This window comes from Gossypium raimondii, chromosome 3, assembly GCF_025698545.1.
Source record: "Gossypium raimondii isolate GPD5lz chromosome 3, ASM2569854v1, whole genome shotgun sequence".
In the NCBI taxonomy this organism is placed as follows: Eukaryota; Viridiplantae; Streptophyta; class Magnoliopsida; order Malvales; family Malvaceae; genus Gossypium; species Gossypium raimondii.
Genome location: NC_068567.1, coordinates 31,631,456 through 31,648,756, shown reverse-complemented (window position 1 = coordinate 31,648,756; position 17,301 = coordinate 31,631,456). Strand labels below are relative to the sequence as shown.

General features: G+C 34.0%; 1 non-coding gene across 1 annotated transcript; it reads right to left on the bottom strand.

The window, feature by feature from the left end:
* Window positions 1-14,196: 14,196 nt before the first annotated feature.
* LOC128040162 (small nucleolar RNA R71) lies at window positions 14,197-14,303 on the bottom strand. The gene has a single exon (XR_008194821.1). It is a non-coding gene; the product is annotated as a small nucleolar RNA R71 (small nucleolar RNA).
* Between the last annotated feature and the right edge of the window lie 2,998 nt (window positions 14,304-17,301).

Genomic DNA, 17,301 nt, shown 5'->3' with positions numbered 1-17,301 from the left:
TTCTACTCAGATTGTACTCATCCCAAAAATTGCACACCCTGATAATTTGTTGCATTTTCGACCCATTAGTCTATGTATGGCACTTAATAAAATTATCTCGAAAGCTGTTGCTAATCATTTCCAAAAAGTGATGGATGTTTGCACAGATGAAGCCCAAAATGCCTTTATCTCGGGAAGATTGATTATTGATAATGTGTTGCTTACCTGTGAAATTCTTAATTCTTTTAAGCAATAAATGACGAGGAGAAAAGGCTCATTTGAACTCAAGCTTGATATAAGTAATGTGACACTTGATTTTCTTTAAGTCTAGAATTTAGGAATAATTGGGGGGTTAAATTGAAAGAAGTAGTAAGTTGGTGACTTCTACTGAAAAATCAGGAAAATTCAGTGGTTGATTTGGACATAGTTGAGTTCATATTCTGGTTCAGTTGGATTAAGACCAACCAGTTCCTTAGTGGAAGACAAAATGATTGCCAACTTATAGTTCTTATAGGGTTGATAATCGGGCATAAAGGGCTATAAATAATAGAGAAATAAATTCTTGGGGCAAATTCTTCTCAACCCTATTTTATGGAGAAAAATTCTTAAAGATAGAGTCAAGAGGATAGACAAGCAAGAAGATTGGTAAGCTTCTAAGTCTTCCAGTGTTCGTAAATTTTAAGAAAAATGAGTTAAGAATTTTCAAAACCTTTGAGAGGGGTCTGTATGTTTCTAGAAACGAAGTTTTTTAGTTGGAATGCTGAGTTTAACTTATGAATTTGGTTGTCATGCTTAGCTACTAGGAGAATGGAAGCTCTAGTGTTGGAAAAGCTAAGCTGAAGAGGCAAAGATGCATCTGGTGAGCTTCTATTCTCCGCTCTTGGGATGCTATGTAGCTGACATGAATCTGTGTTGAGTTTAGAGAGAGTTCTGTGATGATGCATGATCTTTGTTGATTGAGAAGACTTTGCATGTATAAGATTGTATAGGTATATAGTATTCGCAAATGTATTCTGATATGCATGAAATGGTTATGATTCCATGCCTAAAAAGTAGTGTACTCCATGATAAAATGTTTATGAAATGCATGTATTGCATGTTTATAACAGTGAAGTATGGGGAGAAAATTATTGACGGGTTAGATAAAGTTAAGATTTGGAGATATGGAGGATTGGGTGAATGTTTTGGGAAATAAAGGTTCCGTTTACCCCAATTCGTAATTTCCTGGGCACAAACCGTGATGTGGGAAGCTCTGGGCCTTGCGAAGAGGACACTATAGTGTTCGAGCATTAAGGTTTGAAGTGAGATGGAATGGATGGTTGTAACGGGGTTAATATGTAAGACTATAGCTCGACTATGGAAACATAAAGAGTTTGCCAGGACATTAAACATGGGGTATATTGTGTAAGACCATAGCTCGACTATATCAATATAAAGAGTCTACATGACATTAAACATGTGGTATATTATGTAAGACCATAGGTCGACTATGGCAACATAGAGAGTTTGCCAGGACATTAAACATGAGGTATGATGTGTAAAACCATATCTCAACTATGGCAGCATATGGAGTCAACTGGGAAAATAAACGTGAGGTAGTCTTCCAGGAAAATAAAAATAGGGTAGTTTTTCAGGACGATAATCATGAAAGATCATGCAAACGAGGAAAAGGGTTAAAAGAAAAATACAAGTGTTGACAAACGATAGCTAGCCAGTGGGGTTGAGGAATCCACCGAAAAAGGCAAAAGTAATAGAAATGGGAAAAAAGTCTACGAAAATGGAAAACAGGGAAACTAGTAGGGAATATGATGGTAACCCAACAAGAATCAAATATGGGAATGACGTGATAGCAATATATTTTATATAGGCAAACGAAAGAGGATTTTTCCGAGGATCACAGATAAGGATCCGCCACTAAGAACCGTCAGGAAGTGTTCAAAGAAACTTTACATGTTAGAGGAAGGTCTTGGAAGAGTAACGAGAAATTCACTTCCAGTATAAGGCTTCATTGAAATCGTAGTTATATGGGGAGGTTCAAACGTATGTACTCCAGATATTCTAATCTGTAAAGAGGGGTTAGTTAGAACCTAATGATAGAAAGAGGTACTAATAAGGATTATCCAAGCGATAGTTATGTCTGCCAAGACTATTCCTCTTTGAAGAGAATCTGTTGCGAGTATTGCTAGATCTCCTATATACCCAGTGGTGCAACGGAAAAAATATTTTGGCGATCGTCAACCATGGATCCATGTATGAGGAACGAATCGGGTTGAAATAAGGTTGAAGATATACCTTTTAAAACTGGAAATGACGAAAAACGTTGTTGGTTGAAATCCTTTGCATGATGTCAATCCTAGCTGCAACAAAGTGTCTTGGACTCTATGTAGTCCACCTAGTCAATCATGAATAGAAAAATCTTTTAAACTTTTCAGAGAGTATCCAAACTTTTGGTTGCTAGACCTAGTTTGATTTTCTTACTCTCCTCAACATAATCTGGGATTGTATTCCTTTTAATAATATCATGCATATTAAAAATGAAATAATTCCCTCTTACTTTTCAGAGAAAATTATGGAAGATATTTAAATTATATTCTTTTCAAAAGAATACTAACTTCTATAAATATTAACTCTGGAAAGAAGTTGCGAATCGTATCCGCCAGTTGTGAATCGTATCTACCAGGTAACACTGTCCGCCAAGCGATATTGTTCTCCAAGGGATGCTGTCCCATGGACAACTTTGTCCGCCGGGTGACACTGTCTGCCACGTGATACTCATCCACCATAGTTGTATGTAGGGAGGTATATGCCCATTCTATTGGCGCGAAGTCTCTTCTCTTTAACCATAGGGTGTAACCTTATAGGTTTTTGTAACGTTGGTAGTAATACTAGATCATTTCTAATGTTACAATCAATGAGTGGCATTTAGCAATGCATCATTGCTACCCAAGTTATAAGAAGTTGTGATTCGACATAACCTTTATGTGATAAACATTTCATGTATTATATCATTTTGCCCTTTGTATCTACATTGGACAGAAGTATAGTCACAGTTGTATAGCCCAATCTCATATTTCTTGATATTCTGAGTAGACTATGTTAAACAAATAAGTATGATATCTCATATCAACTTATTTGAGCATGACCATACATTTATGTTCTTACTCCATCATGTGACCCAAGATATTACTCTCACTATGTAGGAGGGATAAATTCGATCTTGATCAATCATATCCCACTACATGGATTGTGGTATATCCAACATCAGTCTTTATATTTCAGCCTTTTATAGTAGACGTTTGACTGTATCAAAATATACAACTCACGATGTTGGGAAAATGATGATCTCAAGTCTAAAGATCATATACATGATTATCACTATGGGTAATGTTTGTGACTATTACATAATAATCCAAGAAACATACTCATGGCGAGTCAAGCTAGTATGTTGTTCTCTAACACATACTCGTGTATTGATTTTAACATTCTTATGCCAATGACAACACTTTGTCATCAATCAAATACACATTAGTCTCAATGCATTATTATTGTCCAAGTCAACAATAAAACTTGACTAAGGACCTGTTAAGAATAATCATATTATTCTCAGGACTTTATTATTAATCAATTTATTTTATATATACACAGAAAAAGAAACTGAAATAATAATGACATTGTCTTATATTAACAAATAAGGTAAAATGAGTATGTCATTACAACCATATCATGGTTGGTCTTTTGACATATTCTAACAAGTATACGCGCTATAAAGTTAGTTCCGTAGGGATGCATCATATAAGAGAGATTGTAAACTCAAATGGTTGCTTAGCTAACAATCTGCTTGATACTGTAGGCTAAAACGATCCACTATAGACGAACATGATACACTTTAAAAGCAAGGTATCGCAAATAGGATGGATTAAAAGGGAGTAATCCAAACAACATTTCAACCCGAGTGTAGGGTAGAAGTTGAAAAGATGAAATAGGGTTAAATATGCCAATGTGGTGTGGGTTTTTACTAGTGGCCTAAGGGTGGAATGTTAGTAAATACACCTGAACTATTATAAGATAAGAGAATAAGTTAAAGGGTACCATGTAATGGGAGTTCTATTAAGGATAGAGTGTACAATTAGACTTACATTCAAGGATGATGATGTGGGCAACAACTCGCCAAGCTTCGAAATTATGAGTCTACAAGTCGAAATAAAGGTAAATGGCTACTCATGAATAGAAATGTGTGGAAAAAGGGAAAGAAGGTAGAATATGCAAGGTAAAAGTAGGAATCCATAAGTATGATGAAACATCTAGAAATTGCTAAACCAATCGACTGGTCATAAGCTTGACCAGGTAATTATCATTTAGCGATCTATCCGCTAATAAAGAAATGTGGAAGTCATATCAGAGTCTGCCACTCTAGATAGAGCAAGAATGCCTAAGTAAAACAAGGAGATAGCATGTTTGTTTCCTTTTTAGTTCATACCTCAGCATGATGGGGGCTTAGTTATATATTTATATTAACAAAGAAACTCACTAAGTTCTTTTGAACTTATGAGATTTTTGGCCTATGTTTGCAGGACTCGTTGGGTGAATAAGGAACTTGAAGAGGGGTCAAGCCAGACCTTGTAAAACCAAGGAACATCGTCACTAAGATGTCATGCACATAAAAGAGGTACCTTCAAAGGATTCGCCTCGGGATTGGATATATTATAACTAAGTAGTTTTCTTAGAAATTGAATTTTCAAGGTAGTCAAATTATGTTTGGTTTAAGTTTCCAGTTGTAAGAAATATTCGAAATAAAGTCTTTTGATGAACATTTTTATTAAAGTTTGAGGTTAGACTAAACCAGTTCAATTGCGACACTCTATACCCAGACTCAAGGATCGGGTTGGGTAAGGGTATTACAAGTAAAAGCTATGATAGAGTTGAATGGTCTTTCCTTTGGAGCATGATGATCAAAATGGGTTTTGTGGTTTCATGGGTGGAATTTATTGTGGATTGTATTACTACAGTTTTTTATTTGGTACTAATAAACAATAAGGTAGGTGATTCTTTTAAACCGGCAATAGGACATAGATAGGGAGACCTACTTAGTCCCTATCTCTTTTTAATTTACATTGAAGGCCTATCATCGCTTATGCAATTAGTGAAAGAGAAAGGTTTATTGTTGGGAGCATGTAACGACCCAAAAGTCAGTGGTGTCAAAAAATATGATTTTAGGACCCCGTTTCTGTAAAACGGATCCGTAAATATTTTATTAGATATTTACGGGATTATATAATAGGTGAATTGAATTTTGGATAGGCAATTCTGTTGACTTAGAGTTTAATTATGGTACAATGACTAAATCGTAAAAGTGGTAAAAGTTTGAACACTAAGGAATTTAATAATTAGAGATAAGGATAGGGGCTATTTAGGTAAATATACCATCTGTATTATGGTGGCCGGTTTTTAACTAAAGTGTACATTTATATTGTAAAAATTTAGTTTAATTAATATTATAAATAAAACATGAATAAAAAAGGAATAAAATATAGAAAGTGGAGAAACAAAACAATTTCCTATTAATTTTCATTCATGCAACCTGGAAACAAGAAGAAGAAAGAAAGAAGTTCGACCTTAAGGATTCTAATTTAAAGCTTTAATTTGGTTAATTCAATTTAGTCATTTTTCTTGTAATTTTTATTTTTTTGGAATCTTGGGAGCTTAAATCTAGCTGACTCGTGTGTTATTTTTTAGAACTGTTAAGTTTTAGAATGATGTCGTTGATGAATCCTTGAAGTTTTATGTATTAAATGGATAGATTTTAAGCTTAGGAGTGAAAAATAACTAAATTGTGAAGTTAATTTGTAGTTTGTGCAATAGAGACTAAAATGCAAAACTCTAAAATTTGTGGTAGAAATGAGAAATATGAGGTCTTAAAAGGACTATAGATGAATGAACTTGAATATTTGATTTTTAGATTGAATATTTCGCAAGTCTCGATTTTAAGGACTAAATTGAATAAATTTTAAAATATGTATGACTTTATAATTGATTGTGAATTGAGGGGAAAATAATGCTATGGTTATATTAATATTCAAAGCTAAAGATGACGTGGGAGTATCAAAAGGAACAAGGAAAGCAAAAATCGGTGGCGAGCAGTTCAAGTTTCGATAAGTGTTTCTATGGTCTAACACTTGTTTAATTTTCGTATTTTTATGATATTATATAACGTATACTGCTATGACCAACTATTTAGTGATAAGTGAAACGATTTGGAATATTTACAATTGCATATCAAGACAAGTACCAAAATATGTATATGCTTGATTATGGAGTTGGATTATATTGCTATTGAGTATGATTTGGATAGAAGCATTGCAAATATAGAAACTGGAATATGAAGATGTATTCACTTTAGTCGTACGATAAGAGGTGAAGGTGATTAAGGTATCAATGGACTAGACTTAACAAAGCAATCCTCGCCAGGAAACCTGGGGTGGTAGGTCATCGTTGCTGGGCAATTCGGGATGACATAAATGAATTATGAAACCATCATTGTTGGGAAATTCAGGGTGGTAAGCCATTGTCGCTGGGCATCCCGAGGTGGCAGGTTATCGTTGTTAGGAAATCTAGGATGACATAAACGAATTATGAAACCATCGTTGTCGAGCAATCTAGGGTGTTAAGCCATTGTTGTCGGGCAACCCGGGATGGTACTCAATGTGCCGAGTAATCCGAGATGACATCAAGAAGTAAACAAAGATGGATTTACAAGTCCGAAAATTGTAGCAGAACTAAAATGCAAAAGAATGTTCGTGAATATTGAAAGGAAAAATAAAAGAAGTTGATGATCAAAATCATATTGAAACTTAATGGCATAGAACTCTTCCATTAATCTAAATGTTTTTAAATTGAATGATTTTATTATACCATCTTAATGGATAAAGATATATGATGTCCATGAAACCAACTAAAAATCTGACTAAGGCAAGTGCATCTATCAATTAATAGTATAGCTACGGTGAGCAAAGATATCGTTCCCACGATGACTAAAAGTACTAGTAATTACTATCTTTCTAATATTTAACCAAAAAATTGGAGTGATTAATTAAAAATAAAATTAACTAAAGAACACAACAAGGAACAAATCAAGAAAATAATCCATTAACAACCAAGAAGCGAAACAATACCCAAGAAAGATTTCACCTAGACTTCATCTGTCATGATCAATCTATATTATGCAATTTCTTCACTTAGTATCTTGATTCGTAGAAATCCCTAATTTATGCTAATATCTCTCTTCAAGACTAAGAACAACTGACTCTAGGTTAATTAGTTGAAATTTCTTTTTAATTAAAACCCCTATTATCGCATTAACTCGATCTATGGATCCCCTATTAGATTTGACACTAATCTGGTATATTCATGTCATCCTATTTCTAGGATTGCATGCAACTCCACTCAAGTATGCTAGATCTACTCTTAAATAGGGTCTGTTCCTCCTCTGATTCAAGCACATCAAACATTGATTAATAGTCTAGAAATATTAAACCAAGAATTAAGCATACATAATTGAAAATTAGATTCAAGTATTTATCACGTAAAACAGAAATCAAAAGACAGAATTCATCATAAAGTTCATCTCCTTAGTTATTTAGAAAATTAGTTCATAATCGTAAATAAAAACGTCTCAAAGACATTATAACCATAAGAAATAAAGAAACTCGTAATAAACTTCAAAGAAATCAAAAGGTGATATTCAATCTTGATGGAAATTTGCTTCAGAGTTGGCTTCAATGGTGTTTTTCTAGTTGTTTTCTTCAATATTCTCTGACGGGTTACTCCATTCTTCTGATATTTGGTATATATAGGTCTTAGAATGCCTCAAAAACCTAAAAATTACATTTTTTTCACGTTTCTAGAGTGCAGTTCACGAAATCCACACGGTCTGGCACAGGGCCGTGTGGCTCACACGGCCGTGTGTCCAGCCTGTGTGGCTCCTGAAACTTACTCTGATTTTTCGGTATTCACTCATTTTTTGCTCCTTTTGTTCCCGAATTCTTTCCTAGACATAGAAAGATAAATTTAAAGGATTAGGAGCATAAAATTCACCATTTTACATCGAATAAACATCCAAAAGCGCATTAAGAATGAGGCTAAAACATGTTAGTTTTGACATTTATCAATATAAGGCTTTGCTTATTGTGGGGTTTTACTTTTTGTGCGTAAGTTAGGTCTGTAGCTATATTTTGTGTCTCACTTCAGCATCCAATTGAGGCCCCAAAATCCCTAAAGTTTGTATTTCATTTTGGTTGTGTAAATTGGAATGTACCTAGGGTTGCATTTTGAATGTTTTATATAATGGTTGGTAATTAGTTTTGTTGTGTTTATAATGATAGGATAAATAGTTGTGAATCAAATGGATAATGATGTATGTATATAAGCAAATGTTTAAATTGATTGTCTTCTGTTTGAATTGATTGTTTTCTATTTGAATCAATTCATTATTTTTATTGATATGGTTGTGGAAAATGTTGGAATATGCTTCTTTTAAATTGATTGTCTTTTTATTTAAATAAATTGTGTTTATGTTAAATCGATTGACTTTCTGTTTGAATCAATTGTTTTCTATTTGAACCGATTCATTTGTGTTTAAATAGATTCTTTTCTATTAATATGATTCACACCCCAACATAAATGTCGCATGTTTCTGTTACTTGTTGTTCGATAGGAATGCTTAATATGATTTAATTGTTGTTATAGATTTGATAATCTAATTGGTTGTGTATCTTTTGTAATGGTAATGTAATGCTAGATTATGAAATGTGTTTAAAGGTTAATGCTATGTGATCTATGTTAAGAAAGGTATAAGGATGAATTGTTAAATGGAATGAATGTTTGGTGTAAAATTTTTAGATGAATTAAAATGATTCATTCTGAGTTGAATGTGATATAGGTTCTTTGAGGCATATTGGTTAGAAATAGGATCGAAATATGTCTTTAAATGTGATTTTTGTGCACTTGGAACAAGTTTAAGAGTTGGTTGTTGCATGTATATGGCCTAGGTAAAAGTTGGGTTTAAATAACTTGATTGTAAAGGCATATTTTGGTCTACACAGGCTAACACACGGCTATATGTTTGACATGGTTGTGTGCTCTTTAGTAATTGGAAGGTTGCAGGTTAACACGACTTTAGTATGTTACACGGTCTTGACACACGCTCGTGTTGAACAGGGTACATGGTCTCATTTTGTTACATGGTCTAAGGATAAGGCCGTCTAAATCTCTTTCACATGGTTTCAATTTGTTACACAGCCTGGAAACACGACTGTGCTAATTTGGCACACACAACCATAGCCTATCACACAACCTGGGTACACGACCATGTGACCCTTATTATTTGAAATTTCTATACCTTTCATTTAGCTTACAATGAAGTCCTTACAGGTTTCCAGTTTGATTTAAAAGCTTTTGTATGTCTAATCGATATCTAGTTTGGTTACAATTGACGTAAAATAAGATTATTCGTGATGTTGTATGAAATATTTAAATTTAAAATGTGTTTTCCACTGTTATATGTTCTGTGATCTATTATGGCATATTGTAGCTCAAGTCCGATGACTGGACCAAGGTGTTACAGAGGAAAAGTGTCGCCAAGGAGCAACTATCACCCATTTACTATTTGTAGATGATTGCATTTTATTTGGGGAAGCGATTGAAAGGAGTGTTGGAATTTTGCAGAATGTCCTAAAAGAATATGAATTGTGTTCAGGCCAATACATTAACTTGGACAAATCTTTCATATTTTTAGTTTAAATGCTTTGGAGCATGTTAGATATTCAGTCTCTCAAACGACACAAGTTTAATTTTCATCAGATCTGGAGAAGTATCTGGGGCTTCCAAATATGGTGGGTAGAAAGAACAAAATGGCTTTCCAGCTTTTGGAAGATAGAATGCTCAAGCGTATGAATAGTTGGTGTGTTAAGCCTCTCTCTCAATGTGGTAAAGAGGTTTTTATAAAAAAAAAAGCATTTTGTAAGCCATACCAACTTACTCGATGTCCTATTTTTTGCTACCTAACACTCTTTGTGTTGATATGGAGCACATTATTAGCAAGTTTTGTGGCAGAATTTTAAGGGTAAAAAGGGATACATTGGTGCAATTGGAATAAATTATGTAACCTAAAGGAGGATGGTGGTTTGGGATTTAGAAGTTTAGAAAAATTTAATTTGGCTATTCTTGCTAAGAAAGGGTGGCGATTATTTAATTATCTAAATTCCCTATTGGCGCATACGTTAAAACCAAAATACTATCCGAATACCACTTTCATGAGGTCGAGTTTAGGAAATTACCTATTGTATATCTGGAAGAGCATTTGGGCCACAAAAGGGTTGCTCCAAACTGATATATGTTGGCAAGTGGGAACAGGGGCCAATATTTCAATATGAAATGATGCTTGAATACTGGGGTCTACAAATTTCAAGGTACACAATAATGTTAGAAACATGTATTTGAATACAATTTTTGATCTAATTGACCAAAGGTTAAGGCATTGAAGGGTGGATCTCATTACCAAAATTTTCTCTTTTGAAGAGGCAAAACGTATTCCATGCATTCCCCTTTCTCGGCACCCTCAAGAAAATAGACTGGTCTAGTGAGGAGAAGTGACTAGCGAATACATGGTGAGAAATGGTTACAAAACCTTAGTACAAGGAACTAATACTGTTGAGAGTAGATTCTACCCTATTGATTACACTCCAGTTTACAATAAATTGTGGAAGACAAATTTGCCAAAAAAATAAAAATTACGAATATGAGGATATTCAACAATTACATTCGAACTTTTAGTAACCTACATTACAGAAGGCTCAGAAGTTCAGTAGTTTGCCCTTGATTGTCAAATGGTAATGAAATTGTAGAACATGTCTTTCAAGATTGTATCATTGTTAAAGATATATGGCATCAATTAGATATTCAGTCGTCTCAAGAGGTTTCATAGTTTGGATTTAGAGATTGGTTGGGTTCTATGGTTTTTGCTATCTCAACCAAGAAATGTAGAATACTGTTATGTGTGCTTCGGGTCATTTAGAAAACAAGGAATAAAGATTTGCATGAAGGGATAAAGTAATCTTTGCAAGAATCAGTTCATGTTATACAGTCATACATCAGAAACTTAGATGCCATTAGTTTGCAATTACCTGATCGAAGAGTGGTGCTGGAAAGATGGCATTCACCAAAGCCAAATCTTATCAAAATAAAATTTGATGCTGCATTTCAAAACCATACAAAGAAGTCAAGTTTAGTTTTAGTGGGTAAAAATTTAGAATGGATGGTTTTGGGTTCGAGAATGATATTTAATTCTCACATACCTTCTCCTTTTGTTGTTGAAGAACTTGAATGTCTCCAAGCGGTGCAAATAGGCCTAGATTTGGGGATTAAAAGCATGGTGGTTGAAGGTGATGCCCTTTCAATCATCAAAAAACTATGTGCAGTCCATGAAGACAGATCTGTTATTAGTGCCTATATTAAAGATTCTAAATCATTAAGTGAGGCTTATAACATGTGTATTTTCAAAATTACATCAATGAAAGAAAACAATTTGGCACATCTTTTTTCTATAGAGGTGAGACTGAAAAAATTTAATGGTGAAGTTACAACATGAAGTTAATTCAAACTGCTCAGAAGTCTAATTGGTGGTTTGAATTATCTTACACACACTAAACCCGATATTGCTTTTTTTGCTACTGTTGTGTCTAGATTTATGCATAGTCCTACAAAACAACACTTTGGAGTAGCAAAAAGAATTATTCCTTATGTTGCTCAATTTGAAACAATGAGAATCGTTTTGGCATTAGCTACTTAATTGTAATTATTTGTGTATCAATTTGATGTGAAATCTTCTTTTCTGAATGGTCATCTAGTGGAAGAGGTCTATGTCTCGCAACCACCAGGTTTTTTTGTCTGTCGTAATGAAAATAAAGTTTACAAGTTAAAAAAAAATCTCTTTACAGGCTGAAGCATGGTCATCCTCGTTTTGTATATGATCTGTTGTAATTCGATATAACAGGTTAAACTAGTTTTCGTGCTTGAGGAGCCTGAATACGAGAAATTTTAGTATGTTTTAGTTATGTTTTCTTAGTTTAGTTTAAATTTAATAAAAAAATGTATTTTGAGTTTTTTATTGACCTTAGGGGCTGAATGAGACCTAAATGCAAGATAACATACTTAGTAAGTGTGCAAGAGACCATTCAAAGGCATAAGAACACAAAGTTGGTCACTGTGTTGCAACATGGGGAGTTCAATGTCACAACATAAGAAGCAGGATGCCAGAATTGTTATACTACCTACGGTGTAACGACCCAACCAAGGGATGTCGTGACACACCCCTGAAGTTACCCAGAACCTTAGCATACTACCTTCAATGCTACGACACAGACACTAGGGTGTCGCGACACAGGCCATGTACGAGAATAATTATGAATCAGGGGGTTTTAGCAGGTACAATGGAATTAAACACGAGAACGTCAGCCAATCTAGGGTTGAGGATGACGATTACCCTAATTCTATAAATAGGCTCATTTAGCGCTTATGGAGGACAACTTTAGGTACTTTCAGTTTTTATTTGTAATTTACTTTTCAGTTATTTTTTCTTTTAGGCTTTAGGTTTATTTTTAGCTCTTTTATTTTAATGTTCTTCAGAGAACTTGCTTTGTAGACGAAATCGATTCTTAAGGATTTTCAGCATTTCAGTTATTGAATACGAAATAGGATTCTCTAAACTCTATTCTTGTCATATTCTTTATGCATACCTTTTCTATCAAGTTTACGATGTTTATTTATTTCATGCGAAACTAATCCTCTTATGGGGGATTAGTGAGTGGAGGTGTGATTAACTGATTACTATGTAGGGTTCACTTAATGGATCAACAGTTTGGGAAAAGAAGAACTTAAACCCTAGGCTTGACGACCCTAGGAAGTTATTTAGGTGAGAATTGACCCAAAATTGGTATCGCCTACTTGTGAACACCTTAGCCCAAACTGATCTGGATAGTGAGGTTGAGAGATAAGTAGTTCTTGTCGACTCATTAGTTTAGTGGAAGATTGAGAGATCCTACTAGGGTAATGATTATTTGATTAAATAGAAACCCGAAATAGGAATTAGTTATGACCACCAAAGCAAGTTAATCACGCATAGCTAGATTTGATCAAAGTTTATAATTTAGTTTTGTAAGTTCCTTTTACTTATGTTATTTTCATTATTTTATTTATAAAAACCAAAAACCTTCATTTATGTTCTATCGTAATATAGTTTATTTAAATTACTAATTAGATCTATTTACATTCAGCTTAAATTTAATTTAGTATTAGCGTCCCTTGGTACGATCCTAGGAATACTCACCTATTCTGTTGTAAAACTATATTACAACCTGACCCGTATACTTGCAGACACCACCTCTGTTTCATATCTTGTAGTTGCACTACTCATTCTGGATGCTAGTACGTTCGGAGGTGGTTAAGTTGTTTGCGTTGTTGCCAGAGAGGCAATGTTACTGAGTTGATTTTAATTTTTACGTTCTAATAGAATAATAAGGAAATTTATAAATTATAAATATGAATTTTATTTTATTTTTACTAATTTTTTTCTAATTTCAATGTATGATTTGTAGTAGGGGCACGCCTATAGAGGCAGCCACTAATCCAAAGAAAATAATTCGTAGGAATTGTCGACAGTAAGAACAGATGCATAACCAACCACCTGATACAGGTAATTTACCACGTGATAATCAGTTGTTGGACAAGATTAACAACAATAACCCATACGACTTACAACCACCACAGCTACCCGCAAACATACCTATGGTGCATGACGAAAAAACCCTAAGGGACTATGCACTATCGAATCTGGAGATGGTTCAAGGAAGCATCACAGGGCCAGCCATCACGGCTAACAATTTTGAAATAAAATCGACCATGATCCATATGATCCAAAACAATTTGCAATTTTGAGGCACAGTGACGGAGGACCCAAATCAGCATTGAAAGCGATTCCTTCAGCTTTGTGATACATTTAAATATAATGAGGTTACCGATGACGCTATTCATCTTTGGTTGTTCCCCTTCTCCTTAATCGATAACGTCTTTTCTTAGTTAGATTCGCAGGCACCAAGATCCATCACGACATGGGATGAACTTGCAGGAAAATGCCTACAAAAGTTCATTCCTATTAGTAAGACGGTCCGACTGAGGATAGAGATCACAACGTTGAAGCAGTTAGAAGGAGAAATCTTTCACGAAGCTTGGGAGCATTTTAAAACACTGATACAGAAATGCCCACATCATAGATTACCTAACTGGCTGAGACTACAAAATTTCTATAATTGGTTGGATGTGCACGCACGTTAAGGACTAGATGAAGCTGCAAGAGGATCCCTAATGAATAGAACATACGAAGATGTGTATGAATTGATAGAAAATATAACAATGAGTTCTTGCCAATGGCCAACTAAATGCTATACATATGACCAGAAACCATCTACAGTAAAAGCTATATAGGAGGATGATAGATATGACCGCCTCCGAACGTACTAACGTCCAGAGTGTGAATACTAAACTAAAATATAGAATTACGAGATGGTATCTGCAAGTATACAGGTCTAATTGTAATATAATTTTACAACAGAGTGGGTGAGTACTCCGAGGATCATACCCAAGTGAGGCGAGTGCTAGATCAATTCTAACCTAAACACTAAAAGATCTAATTAGTACGTTCAAAAATAAAATAAAGGATTTTTTGGGTTTTTACAATAATAAAAATAAAACAACATAAAAAGATAAGATTTAAGAAATAAAAAAGGAAGAATAAATCAATTCTGATTATGGGTGATTAGCTTGCTTCGGTAATCTCAATCCATTGTCATCACAGGTTCTTTGTCAATCAACTAGTCGCTACCGTAGCAAGATCTTCTGATTCTCCACTAACATAACGATTCAACAAGAACTACTTATCTTCCGACATCACAGTCCTAGGGGTGAGCATTCGATCGAATTGAATCGAATCGAATCGAAAATTTTCGAGTTAATCGAGTTTTCGAATCTCATTTTATCATTCTAACTTTATTTGAAGCTTTCTCGAATCGAGTCGAGTGAGATGGAATTCGAATCGAATTGAATCGAATATATTTGTTTGAGTTAAATTTTAAAAAATTATTTTGGGTCCTTATAACCACTGTCACTCATCATAATAAAATTTATCCACCTTAATCAATTTTTTTATTAACTTTCATCACCTCATAATTTATTTATTAATTTTTTATATACTGGTTAGGTTCTTTGCTTGCTTAGTTGTTTCAATTATCTTCAGATTCTTGTCACTATGTATTTTGAAATTAAAAATATATTAAATGTAAAAATATGATTTTTTAATAAAAGTTATTTTAAAAATAAAATGTGAAATTGATACCAATATAAAATTTTAACACGAATATTTTATGGCATAATTAATAATTCAATTTTAATATAAATATTCAATATGACTAAACAATTCAATAATATAAATAATATAAAATGTGAAATTTAATTTAATAATATAAATAGTAGATATAAATAAAATTATTACTATTTATGTTTAGTGATTTTTTGGATAATTTTGATTTTTATTTGAGAGTAAAGGGTGAAAAGTAAAAGTTTAGGGAAAAATAAAAGTTTTGGGGAATAAAAGTTTGAGGGAAAGTAAATAGGGGGGAGAAAAATTTTGGAGAGAAAATATTAAAAAAATTTGGAGGGGGGAGGGTTTGGGGTAGATGAGAGGTGGGATGGGAAGGGAATAAAAGTTTTAGGGGAAAAGTGGGAGGGAGTAAAAATTTGGGGGGAAAATAAAAGGTTTTGATGGTTTTTGGGAGTAAAATTTTGAGAAAAAGTAAACGGGAAAGTAAAATTTTAGTGGGAAATGGATTTTGGGTAGATTGGAGGGTTAGAAGGGGAGGGGAGTAAAAGTTTTGGGGGGAAAGTGGGAAGGAGTAAAAGTTTTGAGGGAAAAGTAAAAAGGTTTGGGAGTTTGGGGTAAAAATATAAAATATTATAGTTTGATATTCAAATTATTCGAATTATTCAAGTTATTCGAATTTGAAAACTCAACTCGATTCGAACTCGAAATTTGAAAAAAAAATTCGAGTTGATTTGAATAACACGATTAACTCGAATAACTCGATTCGTTTAACTCGAAATTTGAATTTTTTTATTTTTTCGAGTCAAATCGAGTTTTGCTCACCCCTACATAGTCTAGACTGGTTTGGGGTTAAGGTGTTCACAGATTGGCAATACCAATTTGGGGTCAATTCCCACATTGATGACTTCCCGGGGTTGTCAGGCCTAGGATTCTTTTCACGTTCTCCCTTTCTCAAACAGCTAATCCGTTGTGTAACCCTACAAAATAGTTAACAGATCATACCTCTACTTGCTAATCCTCCATAGAAGGATTAGTTCCTCATGGCGTTCGTAAACAATATATAATCGATGTAAAGAGAAAGCATGCTAATTAAATCGACAAGATAGAGTAAATGGAAGAGCCAGATTGTATTGATATTAAGAATAAATCCACAAAGTTGAATGATTCCACAATCCAAATCTCTTGAAAGAAAACAACAAACAAATAAACAAAATTCTAGAAACCTAAGAAAGAAAAGGAAACTAAATCTAAAGAATGAAACTAGGTTAATGAGAAGGTGTCTATAACATGTGCCAAATGAGCCTATTTATAGCCTTCAGGTGGCTATCGTTTAAGCCTAGGTCAACTGATATTGCCAAGCTTTAAATTCGATTGTACGAACCAAAATGCCCCTGCTTCGTGTTTAATTTCTGTCCCTGAGTCGATGTCGTGACACACTAGGACTTGTGTCGTGACATAGAAACCAGTATGCTCCTCTGTATCCATCTTCAGGGGTATGTCGCGACACCCTCAGTCTTTGTCGCGACATCGAAGGTAGAGTTGAGTTTTCTTCATCCTGTTCTCTATGTTATGACATTAGACCTCTCGTGTTGTGACATAGAATCTAGTATCGACCTAAAAGGCCTTCTAATGGTCTCATGCACACTTACAAAGTACGTTAGCTCTCCTTTAGGCCTCATTCAGCCCTTGAGGTCAATAAAAGACTCAATTTGCACATTTTATTGAATGCAAGTAAAACTAAATAAACTTAACTAAAATGTAATAAAAATGCTTGTATTCAAGCTCTTTAAATGTGAAAACTAGTTTAATCTGCTACACTAAATTACGGTAGATCAAGATACCAACAAATTGTAGACAGACTCAATCGCATAGAGTCCTCATCTAGTGCGTCATCTATA